This window comes from Scyliorhinus torazame, chromosome 1, assembly GCF_047496885.1.
Source record: "Scyliorhinus torazame isolate Kashiwa2021f chromosome 1, sScyTor2.1, whole genome shotgun sequence".
NCBI classification, from domain to species: domain Eukaryota; kingdom Metazoa; phylum Chordata; class Chondrichthyes; order Carcharhiniformes; family Scyliorhinidae; genus Scyliorhinus; species Scyliorhinus torazame.
The window spans coordinates 77979617-77996613 of record NC_092707.1 but is presented as its reverse complement, the minus strand read 5'-3'; the positions used below and the strand labels follow the sequence as shown (position 1 = coordinate 77996613).

Here is a 16997-nt window from a genome sequence, read left to right as displayed (position 1 = left end):
CGCCCCCTCTGGCGCAGCTCCTTTTTGCGGCCTTACCCCAACTCCCCATCCCTGCCCCTCCAACACCGACGCCCACACTCTCCCACAGCCCCCAGATCAAATCCATTCACCCGTCCCCACCCAGCACCAAAACAAAAAGAACATTCCCCAAACGCAGTAAACACAGTAAACATTCCCCCCACAACAAACCCTCAGTTTGAGTCCAACTTTTCAGACTGGATAAAGTTCCATGCCTCATCAGGAGTTTCAAAATAGTGGTGCCGATCTTGGAACTTGACCCACAATCGCGCTGGCTGCAGCATCCCGAACTTCACCCCCTTCCGATGGAGAACCGCCTTAGCCCGGTTAAAACCAGCTCTCTTCTTAGCCACCTCCGCACTCCAGTCCTGGTAAATTCGGATCTCCGTGTTCTCCCACCTGCTGCTCCGTTCTTTTTTGGCCCATCTCAGGACACACTCTCTGTCCATAAAGTGGTGGAACCTCATCACCACAGCCCTTGGCGGCTCGTTGGCTTTGGATCTCCTTGCCAGGACCCGATTAGCCCGATCCAGCTCCAGGGGCCTCTGGAACGCTCCCGCGCCCATCAGCGAATTGAGCATCGTGCTCATATATGTCCCGGCATCAGGCCCCTCCACTCCTTCAGGGAGACCCAGAATCCGAAGATTCTTCCTCCTCAACCTATTCTCCAGGTCCTCAAATTTTTCCTGCCACCTCTTGTGCAGCGCCTCGTGCACCTCCACCTTCACCGCCAGGCCCAAGATCTCGTCCTTGTTCTCCGAGGCTTTTTGCCGCACTTCCCGGATCGCTGCCCCTTGGGCCTTCTGGGTCTTCACCAGCTTCTCAATCGCCGCCTTCATTGGCGCCAGCATTTCTGTCTTCAGCTCCGCAAAGCAGTGTTTAAGGAGCTCCTGCGCCCACGCTGCTTGATCTCCACCCGCCACCATCTTGCTTTTCCTCCCTCGCACTTTCCGCTGCACCAGGATCACTTTTTTAACCGCTCCACTCCTGGTCCAATCCATATAGTGTCGGGGGAACTTTGCTGTCACCTTCCCACACTGGGAGCCGTCGAACAATTCCCGTTGGGGCCCCTCTGAAGAGCCCAAAAGTGCTTTCCCGGCGGGAGCTGCTGAACGTGCGACCTACCTAGGCATAGCCGCAACCGGAAGCCTCCTTGATTTTAAATATAAAGTTGAGGTTTACACAATTGGGCCAGATTTTGGTGGAGCGCAGTACCTTGAGATATACAGCGACAGTTATGATTGCATGTATTATGTTTAAACATTTCCGCTCACAAAGTTGTTGGGAAATGTGAGCTAATAACCGCAGAGCAACAGGGCACCAGAATTCTTTTCTTCACCCTTTTCTCCATCTTCAGCGCCACCATCTTTCACCTTGTCAGGAGCAAGCTTCCCAGTTAAATGGACATTGTCTATAGGGTGGTTGGAGTGAAATCCAAGAAGAAAACAACACTGATATCGTTCGTGAAATGACATGGCCACCTCCAGTCTCTCTGAAGAATCTCCAAGCGTTACTTGACAACTTTGCGGAAGCATACCAAAGAATCTATCTCGGTCTCAACCTCAAGAAGAATCCAGTCCTTTACCAGCTCATCCCAGAGCAAGATCTCTCCTTCCATCAAGGCCAACAGAGAAGCTCTACCAAACATGGAACATTTCTGATACCTGGGGAGCCAGCTCTACTCTAAGGCTGACATTAATGTGGAGATCCAACACCATATCCAATCCATGAGTGCCTCCTTCAGACACCTAAGGTGACAGCCTTTGACGACTGCAACATCTGTGCTGACACCCAAGATCCTTGTGTACAAGGCGGTTGTCCTCTTAACTCTCGTTTACGGCTCAGATACTTGGACTATGTACAGACACCACCTGAAGGTCCGGAAGAGGTACCTTTAATGCTGTCTGAAACAGAGTCTCCGCATTAGCTTGGAGGACAGACGTACTAACATCAGTATCCTTGAATGAGCCAAGCGCACGAGCATTGAGGCCATAATCATCCAAAACGAACTCCGCTGGGCCAGCCAGGTGCTTAGGATGTCAGAGGCCCGACTGTCAAATCAAATCTTCTTCACGCAGCTCAAGGAAGGCTCCTGAACAAGAAGATGACAATGGAAGTGCTTCAAACACACATTGAAGGCTTGCCTCCAGAAATGCAACATAGATGTCAATGCCTGGGAGACCTATGCTCAGAAGAGACCTACTTGGCGGAACTTCCTAATTGAATGAACATAATTCTTTTTGAGAACACCTGACGGCAAGAAGAAGACCGTCAAAGGAGCCAGAGAAAGAAATACCAACGATCTAGAGTCCAAGGACCGATTCCCTCCAGGAAAGAATGCCAAGTGTGCAACAAAGTTACGGTTCTAGGATCCAGCTCATCAGCCATGCAAGAACTCATTACCAGTAACATGGAGTTTTTTAGGTAGACAATCAAACTAGATAGTGAGTGTTCACCAAAGAAGATAATGTTAGTGGTATACCTGTATTATGATGGCTGTTTCTGTGTTTTATTTTCAACTTGGCTCCACTCCCTGCCACCCAAACTACATGACCGTAAAGCCAAAATCTGTCCCAATTTTGTATTTGTACAGTAGTCACTTGGAAACACTTTGTTATTTATTAGGCCTCCATATATATAATATTACAATCATATGTAGACATGCACCGTGGTGCAATTCAAATTCATCTATGCAGGAGGTGTGTTGAAAGTGGTTATTTTGGAAAATAACGATGTGACGTGTTATTTTTTTTTGCAGAAATTAATTTTAAATAACATAGGAGGAATTCCTTTACAGAATTTAATGAGCATATACTGCCACATTGTGTGGTTGAAGCATCTAAAGTTAACACATTTAGCGGGAGCTTTGTGTATAAATAGTTCTAGGGACAGGGTGGGAAGAGGTATGAGTGACAGGAGATTTGCATGAGGTATAAACACCACCGTAGACAATTTGGCCATAATGTGATCATTTTCTTCCAGGCGGCCATAAATAGCAGATTATAATGCTTTACAAATACTTTTTTTTTTCTTGTGTTATTGTATGTGAAAGATATGCAGAGAAATCCGATTGATATCCCACATCATTCTAGACATTGGTAGCCTGGAACAAGTAGTGTGGTTATGTTTCAGAATTTCAATAATATCATAAGTTCTAATTATCTGCAGATTGTTGGATAATTTTCACTGTTTTGCATTAGCCTCGCGAAAACTGATAAAGTGGTAACCCTGCCATGAGCCTCTTCATTGAAATTAATTGATGTCCTGAAATTGCTGAATTTGTGCTATAAATGCAAATTAATCATACAGCTGCCATCAAGGCCTGATAATTGATGTCATAAGGATCCTGCTAACGTCATTTGTGGGCAGCACGGTAGCACAGTGGTTAGCACAGTTACTTCACAGCTCCAGGATACCAGGTTCGATTCCTGGCTTGGGTCACTGTCTGTGCGGAGTCTGCATGTTCTCCCTGAGTCTGTGTGGGTTTCCTCTGAGCGCTCCGGTTACTTCCCACAGTCCAAAGATATGCAGGTTCGGTGGATTGGCCATGATAAATTGCCCTCGGTGTCCAAAAAGGTTAGGTGGGGTTACTGGGATAGGGTGGACCTGTGGGCTTAAGCATGGTGCTCTTTCCAAGAGCCGGTGTAGACTCGATAGGCCAAATGGCCTTCTTCTGCACTGTAAATTCTATGATTATTTATGCTCCTGACACACACCTCACAACAGCAGTAGCTTGCATTTATGTAGTGCCTTTAACAAACATCCTAGGGTGCTTCACAAGAGTGACATCTCAAATTATATTTGACACCAAATCTTAGAAGGAGATTTGAGGGCCGGTGCGTCAGAGAGGTAGGTTTTAAGGAATATTTTAAAAGGCAGAAAGACAAATAAAGAGGGAATTCCAGAGCATCATGCCGCTGAAAGTGAAACTCTGAAAGTGAAGGCATAGCAGCCACTGGGGATGTGCAAGGGGCTTGAACTGGAGGAGCACAGATAGCTCGGAAGGTCCAAGGACATACCCATGATTCAAGGCCCTTCTAGCTTCACTTAATTTTTGCATTACACCTAATCACTACTTATTTATTTTGTCTCCTGTCCTCCCTTTTCAATCTTGGTGTCCTATTATGGACGTGGTTTTTTATTCATTCACAAATACTGATGGGCTATGTATTTTTAGTATTTGTGTGTACATGAATGTAATGTTTTCTTGCTCATCCACTAAAATATGTTGCCCTTTTTGTTGGAAATAATGACCGTGCTTATATACAACAAAGTGGCCTTTTCCCTCCATTGCAAGACCAGTATTTGTGTATGATAGCATATTCAACTAATCTCTTAAAATAAGAATGTGCCCATCAACAATACTTATGTTTATGAGTTGCTAGTTTAAACAAGTAAGTAGTAAAATGGAAAGCATTTTAGCCCTTTGAATTTGATTTGGTATGGAGTGCTGGAGCACCATTTGTTTTGGGTAGTTAGAAAATTTGGTGTTCCTATATTCCTCTTTCCTCTTTCACATCTCTCCAGAACGCACTAACACATGATAAATGGAAATTCTAGGGTGTTGGGTGACTTTCTCACCACGTGCTTTAGGTGGTTAATTTCTAGGTTGGCAGAATATTGAAATATGGAAGTCTTCATGGGCATGCCTAATCCTGCTCTCGTATCAAGAACAAAACTCTGGCTATTTTTATTGCTCCCTCTGCTGCTGAACAATATGTTGCAACTGAGGTGAACTAACTGCTCAGCTGAATGGTTAAACCTTGGAATTTTGTAGTCTGCGTCAGTTCATTCCACAGCGCAATGACCAGCAAAATTATCAAGCAATTTGACTCTGTTAACATTCAATAAACTTATTTAAGAGCTTTGTCTTTGTGTCTCTCAAATGATTATGGAAAGCCACGCTTTTGATGATGACTGTTAACGCTTGGTATGATGCAGAGGAAATATCTCTTTGCCGTGGCCATTTCCACGTTGGAAGCTCAATTGCCTGCAGACTAGATAACATGTGTTGTAGATGTGCTACTCTATTTGATGCTAATAGCTCCAAATTGATCCAAATGCTGAAGGTTATGATACAATTTGGTTGATCTTTAGACATTGAGGCCTCAAAAATGTAAAGGCTGATCCAAAGGGTTTATTTTTAGGCAAATGAGAGAGCAAATTTTCAGAAACTAGACACTGCTTAGGTTGAGCAGATTGGGCCTATTGTCATTGGAGTTTAGAAAAATGAGAGGTGCTCTTATTGAAACACTGAGATGATTTTTTTCTTCATGGAGTTTAGAACCAGGGTAAATAAGGACCTCTCACTTACGACTGAGATGAGGAAAATTGTTCTGACGGTTGTTGATCTTTGGAATACCCTACCCGGAGAACAGTGGAGGCAGGGTCATTGTCTTACTCAGCTTTGAATATATTCAGATTTTTCATCAGCACTGGAGTTGGGGGTTATACAAGGCAAACAGCGAAGGGGAGTTAAGGCCATGATCTTAACTAATGGTGGAACAGGCTGGAGGGGTCAAATGGCCCACTCCTATTTATTTGAATTTTGATGTTATCAATATTATTTCGGCATCTACTGCCATCCTCATCACCCATGTTTTGGAAAACCTTGAAATTACATCTATACACAAGTCCAGATTGCTAATTGAGAAAGGGCAGTGGTCCTAATACCAACCCCAAGGGGCAACACTATATATTTCCACCAGCCTGAAAAACAACTGTTTGCAATAGTCTTTGCTTTCTGGCCCTAGCCACTTTTATGTTAATTCTTCCACTGCCCCTTATTAAATGTTGTGGGCTTCAACATTTACTGTCGTTAGGCTTAATTTTCACTCTTCAAAATTACATTTTTTTCAGAAAAGTGGCATTGAGCAATAGCAGTATTGTATCAAATTATAGAGCTGGATTGACTGCTGCCTTGGTGGTCGTACTGTTACACATTGAGTTCTAAAGCCTCATTCCAGAGACTTGAGTAGATAAATTAGTTTGACATTCTAATACCTAAGTGAATGTAATTCTATGCGAGATAAATTTCAAAGAAGAATTAAAACTTCTTGGGTGTACTGGTCAATATTTAATCCTTAACCCATTGCCACCAACAGATTATTTGGCCATTTACCATTGCTATTTATGCAGTTTAACTGAGTGAAAATTAGCTGCCCTGGAACCCTAAATTTTTGTTGGCAGTAAGGTGGGTTTGAGATGACTTGAAGTTGTGAAGGATGCTCTTTAGCAAGTTCATTTCATTTTGTTTTTGCTTTTGCCCGTTTTCTTCCTCTGCAGCTTATTAATTTTAAATAAGATTTGGTGTAAGGAAACTGAGATTGGCAGATGACTCCGGTGTGTGTGATGGGGTTTAAACTGGTTACACAACCCGGTTGTTTTAGTGCAAACACAGAAGACTCTCCTCGCCCTGTCCTCATTTCTAAACTAAATTCAAATCCTGTTGCTGTGGTGACTTGAATTCTCTTCATTACTCTTGATGGGTCTATTCGTGGAAAACTATTAAAGGGTAGTGAATTCCACTGACTACTTACAATGTACTGCTCGGTGGATGACTAACTGATGGTCCTGGTACCAAAAGTTGCTTGAGACAAACCAGTTTCTCAAGTTTTTTTTGTATTCCTTAATGGGATGTGACGAGGCCAGCATTTGATGCCCATCTCCAATTTCCCTTCAATGTTCTCATTTAAAACCGATTTCATTCTAACTTAAGTTGAAATGTTTCATTAAGGGTATATTGGGAAATAGGTGACTAACTGCAGTCACAGGTTTGAAGACACACAGAGGCTGGCTGATTTCTATCTGTTCTAACTTTTAAAATCCACACCATCACTCCGTGTACGTTTGAGGACATGTTTGGAGTTCTGTATTCTTTGTCTCCCTCTGACCCTTTAACTTTAATTTTTTTTCCCCAATTAATGGGCAATTTAGTGTTGGGTGGGGTTACTGGGTTATGGGGATAGGGTGGAGGTGCTGAACTTGGGTAGAGTGCTCTTTCCAAGAGCCGGTGCAGACTCGATGGGCCGAATGGCCTCCTTCTGCACTGTAAGTTCTATGATTAGCATGGCCAAACCGCCTACCCTGCACATCTTTGAGTTGTGGGAGTGAGACCCACGCAGACACAAGGGTCTGACGTTTTAACAATGGTTAACTGTAGCTTGTAGTTCACATACTTTGTGTGTTGTTTATACTTTGTTGATGATAACTACAATAAATGTTGTGTTGTCTTTAATTTTAGCACCCACTGAGTCTGCATTCGTGATCAGGTTAAGATTAAAATGGAACCAGATATTATTTTTGGAATGGGGAGTGTTAAATGAGATGCCATAAAATCATAGGCGAAAACATTTCTTACCACCAACATGTAGGAGAACTGGTTTTGTTTCATTCCCTTCTATTCATATCACCTTTGGAAGTGTTTTAATCTGAGAGGAAAGAATTGTTTAAATATGCAGAAATTATGTTGGACATCTCTGATGTAGTAGTCAATATCTATAGTCAATTAATGACAAAATGCTGCTCCAACTGTTAAATGAAGAGATGTCGGAAGCTGCAGGCAATTTTAGGTTTAGTGTACAATCAATTCTGTCTGCAGCACAGAATACTGTTTTAGACCTGCTATTTTGAGCTTAATGCATTTTTACATTAAAAAGGGGTCTTTTTTTACAGGTGCCTTGTGTGAACTGCAAGATCCAAGAACAGAAACTATTGAATAAACAAAATATGACCCTGATATGCAGCGGCTGAAGCAAGATATTTAAGTAAATCATTTTGAAAGGTATGTTTCGCTTACTAAAAAAATATTTTCCTTACAGAAATGAGGGAGAGAGCAAAGTTGTCAGAGTTCAGAATCTTTTAGCTAGGTGTTATTGAAGTTCAACTTAAACTTTTCATGTGCTATATGTTGAAAATTTTCAACCTTTATACTTGGAAGTGTGTGCTGAATTACTGTAGATTCTATTGGCAATATATTGCTCCAGCAAACACTTGATAGCTCCATGTCAATAACGCTGTTCTCTAAAGAGGTGCCATGACCTTGTATTCCCTCCAATCAGGTCCATTTCCCAATGCTTTTGACAAAACTGCCATCCTTAATACAAATCCAATTGTTACCATCAAACTTTAAAAAAAAACTTTTAGATTTTCAACATTTTAAACCGAAAACACAAAATAATAAATAAATTATTTTGCTAAAATTTGAGGCTTGTGGCTCTCAACACTGTATTTGGAATTCAAGGCTAATCTTGTTTTTTGTTGATTGTTGCATTATAATTCTTCTTTCAGAACTAGAAGTAGTTTAAGATTTGTCAATACATATGCTTGTTTTTGTAATTTAACATGTCAGATGCAGCCACATTCATGATGTGTTTCGGTGAAAGATAATCTCAACAAGATTTTCATTAATGAAATCACACTTTTGAAAGTTGATTTTTTTTTTAAACTCCAAAACATAGCGCAAGTTATGAATGAGATGTTTAAAAGAGGAGAAAAATTATTAGAAATGCTAGGTTACAGTAGTTTGAAGAAAAATGTAACTTGATGGATTAGAAATACATTGAAGAGCATGTTAGTGGGATTTTTCAGTTTTTGGATATGGGGTCAATGCTGCAATTTGCAGAATAAGAAGCAGCATTAGTGTTTGTGCAGTGCACATTGGAATCTTTCTTTAAGAACAGTCATCCCAGAAGACTATTTCCATGAATATCCTGGCAGAGTTGAATGTTGAATGTTGACCATGTAATTGGCAGAGGAAAGAATGCAGCTAAATGGAAACCTTTCATGTCCATGAAAACCTTTTTTAAAATGGAGGCTAGGAAGGGCAATTTTCCAAGCTGTTCTTGTTATTTTCATTCTCTCACATAGAGGCTCAGTCTTGCTACAGATATTTTGCTACCCTTCCAAGTCAAAAGTATGTTGACAAGAGGTGGTTCCTGATGTACACTCCAATTATTGCAACTTACTGAGACCAGACTGAACCGAGGCTCTTCCCTTCTACTCTAGCAATATCTTTATCCATTAGGCTGTTCGAAGAAGAATATTAATAAACTTGAACTAAACTTGTTATTCTAACTAAAACCAGGACCAAATTGTTTTACTCCCATTTCAGTTATTTTACTACTTTAATGTATAATTTTTAAAAAGTAATCTACTCCACCAAGAAAAAACAATAGGAAGGTTTTAAAAACAAAACGAATAACAAAAGTTGAAGTCATTCATGTTGTTTGTGTTGCCCTAGCCGGCAGCACCAGCAAAAATCTCGTCAGTCTGGAATGCCCAGCCATGGTCGTTAATGATCCCGTACTGATTAGCGTGTTGAGGCTTGTATGCACTAGCGAGCTTTCTTTCCAGTATAGTAGTAAAGTCGCCATAGTCTCAGATGATCATAGGCCCCTTTACTGGGAAGTGCTGACTGATGGTAATTTAACCTGAGGATCACCATACCTTTGGTGAAGGGCGAGGTTGAGAAGGCACGGCCTTAATGAATAACCTCAGTCAGTACTGCGCTGTTGGCCTCTCTTTGCATCAGGAATTAGATGCCCAGCTAACTGAGCTAAACCAGCCCTCAGGATTGCCTATCAAGATGGATATCAGTTAGTTGTATATTAAATTTGCATTTATCTCCTATTTTATTTAAATCTATCCTGACTTCATTTAAATGCACGTGCAGATTATTTTTAGTTTGACAATTTGTATTCAATAAACATGGCCTGGATTCTCCAATTCTGACTAAGTGCTGATGCCGATGAGGGAACGGTGGCCTTTTATGACCGGCAAAACGGCCACCGATCCCCTGTCTGGTGGGGGGCTAGCAGGCATACAGCGTAGAGCACCTGGCTCCAGCTGCCGATAGAAATGCGCACGGCGGCCACCGCGCGTGCACCCGGCCTGCCAAATAGTACCCCCCTTTGGCCAGGCTTTCCACCCCCAGACCCAGACCCAGCCCCTGCCAAAGCCCCCCTGCCCGCGGATCGGCTCTCCCCCGACTGTGGCGGTGCTGGACTCAGTCTGCAGCCACCACGCTGAGTTCCCAACAAAAAATAGCATGAGAGACGCACACCGTCGGGAACGCGGCCCTTCGGGGGCAGAGCATTGGGGGGAAGGGCCTCGGGTAACGTCCTGAGTACGTCCATATGGCATGAGGTGTACTCCTAGAGTATGCCGTTTTGGAGGGGGTGGAGCTTGGAAAAGGTGGAGCTGTCCCCGATTTTGGCGCTGATGTGGATTCTCCGGTCAATCGCCGAACGCGATTTCGGCGTCAAAGACCTGAGAATTCCGGCCCATATGTATTTATCCTCTTCCTGTGTCCATGGAATTTTGGAATATCATAACCAATGGATCACTGTCTCTGCTGCCACTTCCTTTAACACCCTAGGATATAAGCCATCAGGCTTTGGGGACTTATCTGCTCTCAATCGCAAGAGTTTGTTGAGCCCCGTTTCCCTATTGATGCTGATTGTTCCAAGTTCCACCCTTTCTATTACCTCTGAATTGCCCGTTCCTATCAGAATGATACTAGTGTCCTCCACCATGAAAACTGAGGCAAAGTATTGATTTAGCATCTTTGCCATTTCTGTGTTCCCCACTATTAACTCAACAGTTTCATTTTCCAAGGGGCCAACATTCACCGTGGCGACTCTCTTCCCTTTTATACCTGTAGAAGCTTTTGCTATCCTTTTGATAATCTGTGCTAGTTTGTTTTCGTAATTTACCTAAGCTTTTTAAAATTCCTTTTTAAATATCCCTTTGTTTATGTTTGAAAGCTTCCCAATCTTCCAGTCCGCCACTGGCCTTTGCAATATGATATAACTTAGTTTTTGCCTTTATAATGTCCTTGATCTCCTTGTTTAGCCAGGGATGTTTTTTTTACTCGTCTTTCTTCCTCACTGGGATATATTTTAGTTGTGAGGAATTGAGTACCTCCTTAAACAACTGCCACTGCTCATCAGCTGTCCTACCTTTTAGCCTTCCTGCTCAGTCTTTAGGGGAAAATCTGACCTCAAGCCTCTGTAATTTTCTTTGTTTAATTCCAGAACACGAGTGTGGGAATCCACTTTCTCACCCCCAAACTGAATCTTGAATTCTACCATACTGTGGTCCCTACTCCCTAGTGGATCCTTAACTAGGAGGTCATTAATTAATCTCCCCTCATTACAAAATACCAAATCGAGAGTAGCCTCCTTCCCTGGTTGGTTCCACAACATACTGTTCCAGGAAACAATCTCTAACCATTTAATGAACTCTGCCTCCAGGCTACCCTTGCCAATTTTATTCCTCCAGTCTATGTGCATATTAAAAACACCCATTATTATTGCACCTATTATTTTTGCTGTACCTTTCTTGCAAGCCCCCAGTATTTCCTGGCTTATACTGTGCCCCACTGCAGAACTACTGTTTGGGGACCTTTCGATTACTCCTACCAAGGACTTCTTCCCTTTGTTATTCCTTATTTCTACACAGACTGATTCGACATCTTGATCTCCAGTGCTTGTGTCATTTCTCATTACAGCACTGATCCCTTTCCTCACCAGCAGGGCTACGCCACCTCCTTTTCCTTTCATCCTATCTTTCCGAAATACTGAATGCACTTGGATATTCAATTCCCAGACCTGGTCTCCCTGTAACCGCATTTCAGTATCCCCACCAAGTAATAACCTTTTGTTTCTATTTGCGGCGTCAGCTCATTAAGTTTGTTACGAATGCTTCTTGCATTTAGATATAAAGCTTTTAAATTTGTTTTATTGTTAGATTTCCCTAACAATATTACGGTGGCAGAAAGGACGTTTGACCTTGTCTACTGAGTTAGTATGTGCTGAGGTTAGAAACAGTAAAGGAGAGGTCACCCTATTGGGAGTTTTCTATAGGCCTCCGAAAAGTTCCAGAGATGTCGAGGAAAGGATTGCAAAGATGATTCTGGATAGGAGCGAAAGTAACAGGGTAGTGGTTAATGGGGGACTTTAACTTTCCAAATATTGACTGGAAACGCTATAGTTCGAGTCCTTTTAGATGGGTCAGTTTTTGTCCAATGTATGCAGGAGGGTTTCCTGACACAGTATGTAGATAGGCCAACAAGAGGCGAGGCCATATTGGATTTGGTACTGGGTAATGAACCAGGACAGGTGTTAGATTTGGAGGTAGGTGAGCACTTTGATGATAGTGACCACAATTTGGTTACGTTTACTTTAGCGATGGAAAGGGATAGGTATATACCGCAGGGCAAGAGTTATAGCTGGGGGAAAGGTAATTATGATGCGATTAGGCAAGACATAGGATGGGGAAGGAAACTGCAAGGGATCGGCACAATTGAAATGTGGAGCTTGTTCAAGGAACAGCTACTGCGTGTCCTTGATAAGTATGTACCTGTCAGGCAGGGAGGAAGTGGTTGAGCGAGGGAACCGTGGTTTACTAAAGCAGTCAAAACACTTGTCAAGAGGAAGAAGGAGGCTTATGTAAAGAGGAGACGTGAAGGTTCAGTTAGGGCGCTTGAGAGTTACAAGTTAGCCAGGAAGAACCTAAAGAGAGAGCTAAAAAGAGCCAGGAGGGGACATGAGAAGTCCTTGGCAGGTCGGATAAGGAAAACCGTAAAGCTTTCTATAGGTATGTCACTGACCTCCAACCCAATAGGATCTGCCTCCTCACCACTGGCAAGGCGAAGGCTAAGACATCTGCCCCGCCCCTGTCTGGAGCTCCGGCAAGTCCGACACCCCAAGTATGGCCCATACGGGACTGGGTTCTCGGTCCAACCGTAACACTGTCGAGATGGCGCTACAAAAGGTGCTCCAGAACTTACTCAGTTTTAGGCATGACCAAATCATGTGCACATGATTGGCTGGCCCCTTCCTGCACTTTTCACAAATGTGCTGAACCCTTTCAAACAGACGACTCATTCTCAACCTCGTCAAATGTGTTCTGTGAACTATCTGCAATTGTATTGGTGCCAACCTTCCGAAACGGGTCTCACCTTTTTCCTCCTAGTCCTGGAAGCCAGAGTTTATTTTTGCCGGTTCAAACATATGGTTTTCTTAGACTGGCATCAGTTTTGACGCTGCCCCTAACTTAAACTGTTTGCGAAACTGCAGTGTTGAAACTGCAACCAGGCCCTTCGAGTATTTCAATGGTGCCAACAGGAGTGGCGCTGTAGCCAGCGCCCATAGCTCCGCCCCATTATTTGCCTCTTCCTCTATCCGTACCCACACTGTATCCGGTTCTCCTAGTAATAGCACATAAGATTTGGCAGGGCTAGGCCGCCCAATTGTCGCCTCCTCTGAAGCAACCATTTACGAATCCTCGGGACCTTCCCAGTCCATATAAACAAATGGATCAATTGTTCCACCGCCGCAAAAAACACTTTAGATAAAAAGATCGGGAAACGCAGAAATAAAAACAAAAACTGGGGTAGACCATTCATTTGTACCACCTACACTCGGCCAGCAAGCAATACGAGCAGACTATCCCATCTTTGTAAGTCTTCCTTAACCCTCGCTGTTATGCTTTCAAAATTTAATTTACGGATCTGAGCCCAACCTCGAGTCACCTCTACCCAAGGACCTAAAGTGGTTGGTTGCTGCCCTAAAGGGCATCTCCCGTGCTCTGTCCTTCTCTCGATGTTGAAATTTAAAAGTGCTCATTTTTTGCAAAAATTAACTTGAAGGCTCAGTACCTTTTTAGTAGTCCCAAAATGTCTCCAATTATAGCCTCAGAAGACTCAGTACCTTTTTAGTAGTCCCAAAATGTCTCCAATCGTAGCCTCAGAAGACTCAGTACCTTTTTAGTAGTCCCCAAATGTCTCCGATCGTAGATATTGTATCAGATATATATTTAAAAACAAATCGTTGGTGTGTAATACCCTGTGTTCCACCTCCATCTCTCTTTCTCTTTCCCCCCCCCCCCCATTAACCCCTCAATTGATTTGAGCTCCTCATGCAATGGCCATGGGCTTTATTGCTTAAGTAAATAGTAGAGGGGACATAGGACATCCTTGTCTCGTTCCTGTTTGTAGCTGAATGTACTCCAAGCTCATTTTGCTCATCCATACACTCCCTCGGATCTGCATACAATAATTTGACCTATGCTGTGAATTTAGGCCCAATTCCAAACTCTTCCAACACTGCAAACAAATACTTTGTGGGGATAATTAATGGCGATGATGTACAATTCTGGTGTTGTTATTTGAATATTTGGAGGTTTTGCATGTTGATGTGTTGGTTCTTCACCATGGTTGATCTTGGGATTACTTTGAGTTCGGTGTTTTCTCTTAATGAGAATTTGGGGTATTGGGCCCCGTCAAGGAGGGGGTTGGGTTTGTTCTTCTGGTTTGCAGTAGTTCAGAGTGAGGTTTGGGTTGGGTTCTTTTTGTCGTTTTACAAGTGGGGGTCACCATGTTAGCAGGGATGCTAGTAAGCGGGAGCCGTGTGAGGGAGGGGCTGCAGCGGGTAGCCTGGGAGGGTGGGTGGAGGGCAATGGGGCTGGTTTGGTCAGTGGGTGGGAGGTGGTATGTGTTGGTTGGTTGGGTTTTCATTGTTATGGGGGTTGGAGAGAGGGTGTTTTTGGGAGTTAGTTGAGTGTGCTGACTATTCAAAGGGGGTGAGTAAGGGGTGGCGTTTAGGAAGCTGAGGGAGGAAGGGGCAGGGCAGAGGTGCTGTTGATGCAGGTTTCTTGGTGGTTAGTTTTGCTTATGGTGACCATTTTGGGTGGGCCTGGAACAGTGGTGGGACTGGATTCACTGGATATCCCCTCCAAGTGGATATAGCGGATCCTAATGATGGGGGGCGGGTGTGGTTCAGAGACCCCCTGTTCGGATGATTACTTGGAACGTGAGGGGGCTAAATGATCCGGTCAAAAACCCCTGGGTATTTGCGCATTTGGAGAGCTTGAAAGCTGATGGAATCTTCTTGCAGAGAAGCATTTGAGGGTTAGGGATAAGACGAGGCCAAGGAAAGCTGGTGGGGTAACTGTTCCATTCAAATTTTGATTCCAAGTCAAGATGACTATATCCGTGGAGGTTCAATCATCTGGGAGAAAGGGAGTTTTCCTTCTCCCACGTGCATCCGTGAACTCTTGAACAGACTTTTTTTGTGGTGGGTAAATCGGTACTCCTGAGGGGTTGTGGGGGCTGAGTACACTGCGATAGTGATATTGGATCATGCATCACATTGTGGCTGGAGGCAGGTCGAGCACAGCGGCACCTGCGGAGGTTAGACATGGCACACCTGGTGGACAAAGGAGCTCTGTGTGAAGGTAGCCTCGGCCATAGGGAACTATTTAGAGTCCAACCAAAATAGGAAGTCTCGCCCTCCACGTTTTTGGAAGCGCAGAAGACGGTGTCAGAGGGGAGGTAATTTCATATAAGGCGCACGGGTAAGATTGGGAGGGTGGACAGGCAGAAGTTGTTCGACTCAATTTTGGAAGCACTCCACAACCCCAACAAATAGCTGTTAGCGGAGGGAAAGAGGTTGCAGGAAGAAATCAATTTGGTATCGACGGGGAAGGCGGTTAACCAACTGCATAGCTAATTGGGAGCATTCAATGGCTATGGGGAGGAGGTCAGCTGTTTATCAGCTCACCAGCTGCATGAGAGATGGCCCAGGTTAAGAGCAAGGGGGGAGGGCTGGTGATGGCTCAGGACAAAATTAATGGCGCATTTGAGGTATTTTATCGGGGGCTCTGTGTCTGAGCTCCCGACGGAGGGCTCACAGTTGGAACAATTTTTAGACGGGCTGCATTTCACAGTGGTGGATAGGGGAAGGGGACAGGAGTTGGAGGCCATCAGTTCCATGCGATCGGGAAGGCACCAGGACCGGGCAGCTTCCCGGTGGAATTTTATAAACAATTTGCAGGGTCACTGGCACCAAATTTATTGGGGATGTACAATTACTCTCTGTCATCGGGGGGGGGGGGGGGGGGGGGGGAATTGCCAGCCACATTGGTGTAGGTGTCGATCTCCCTGATCCCGAAGAAGGATAAGGATCCAGTGGAGTGTGGGTCTTGTAGGCCTATTTCTTTACTGAACATCAATGTAAAGATGTTAGCTAAGGTCTTGGCGAAGCGTCTGGAGGGTTGTTTTCCAAAGGTGGTCATCGAGGACCAAACTGGCTTTGTTAAGGGTCGACAGTTGTCGGCCAGTATCAGGCGATTATTGAATGTGGTCATCTCCCTATCTAGGGGGAAGGTGGCTGAAATAATCATCTCTGTGGGTGCAGAGAAGACATTTGATTGGGTGGAGTGGAAAATCCTCTGATACTCTGGGACGATTTGGGTTTGGGCCATTATTTATTTCCTGGGTGAGACTGTTATATACTGCTCCCACGGCGAGTGTCAGGACTAATGCGGTGAGCTCAGGATATTTCCGGCTGTACAGGTGCACGAGGCAGGGATGTCCGTTGTCCTTGTTTGCACTAGCCTTAGTTATCGCACTTGGGTCATTGAAAGGCTGGAGAGGTATTGAGAGAGGAAGTAAGGAGCATAAGAGTGTCCATTTAAGTGGACAACCGTAACTGCTTCTATGTCTCAGACCCTCGAACATGTATGGGGAAGATAATGGGGCTGTTAAGGAAGTTTGGATCCATTTTGTTCCGTCTCCTTAATGAGCAGATTTGGGAACACTGCAGTTCGAGCTGACCAAGACTAAATTGAGATAACTTGGATTCAAGTGACTCATGATTGGACCTTGTTGCGCAAATTGAACTTGGCCAGTGTGGTGGAGCGGGGTAAAAGGGGGCTTGAAGAGGGGGGATAACATCCTGCTTTCCGAGGGTACAGATGATCAAAATGAACATTCTGCCAAGATTCCCATTTGTGTTCCAGTCCCTCCCAATCTTCCTCTCCAAATCTTTTTTTGTTCGGGTGGGCAGGTAAGACACCTAGGATTCAGAGAGCCTTTCTGCAGGACGGACAGTGTTCGGGGGGACTTGCATTACTGGTGTTACCAAATTTAATGTTCTACTACTGGGCGGCGAATATTGAAAAGATGCGACAGT

At 44.0% G+C, this 16997-nt stretch overlaps 1 protein-coding gene across 6 annotated transcripts in view; it reads left to right on the top strand.

Annotated features, from left to right (window-relative positions):
* taok3a (TAO kinase 3a) overlaps positions 1–16997 on the top strand; it is a 176873-nt gene that overhangs the window by 25567 nt on the left and 134309 nt on the right. For all 6 annotated transcript variants that reach the window (XM_072496958.1, XM_072496968.1, XM_072496920.1 and 3 more), the window contains one exon: positions 7693–7801. The gene's annotated coding sequence lies outside the window, so the exon portion shown is untranslated. The remainder of the gene's footprint in view (positions 1–7692; positions 7802–16997) is intronic.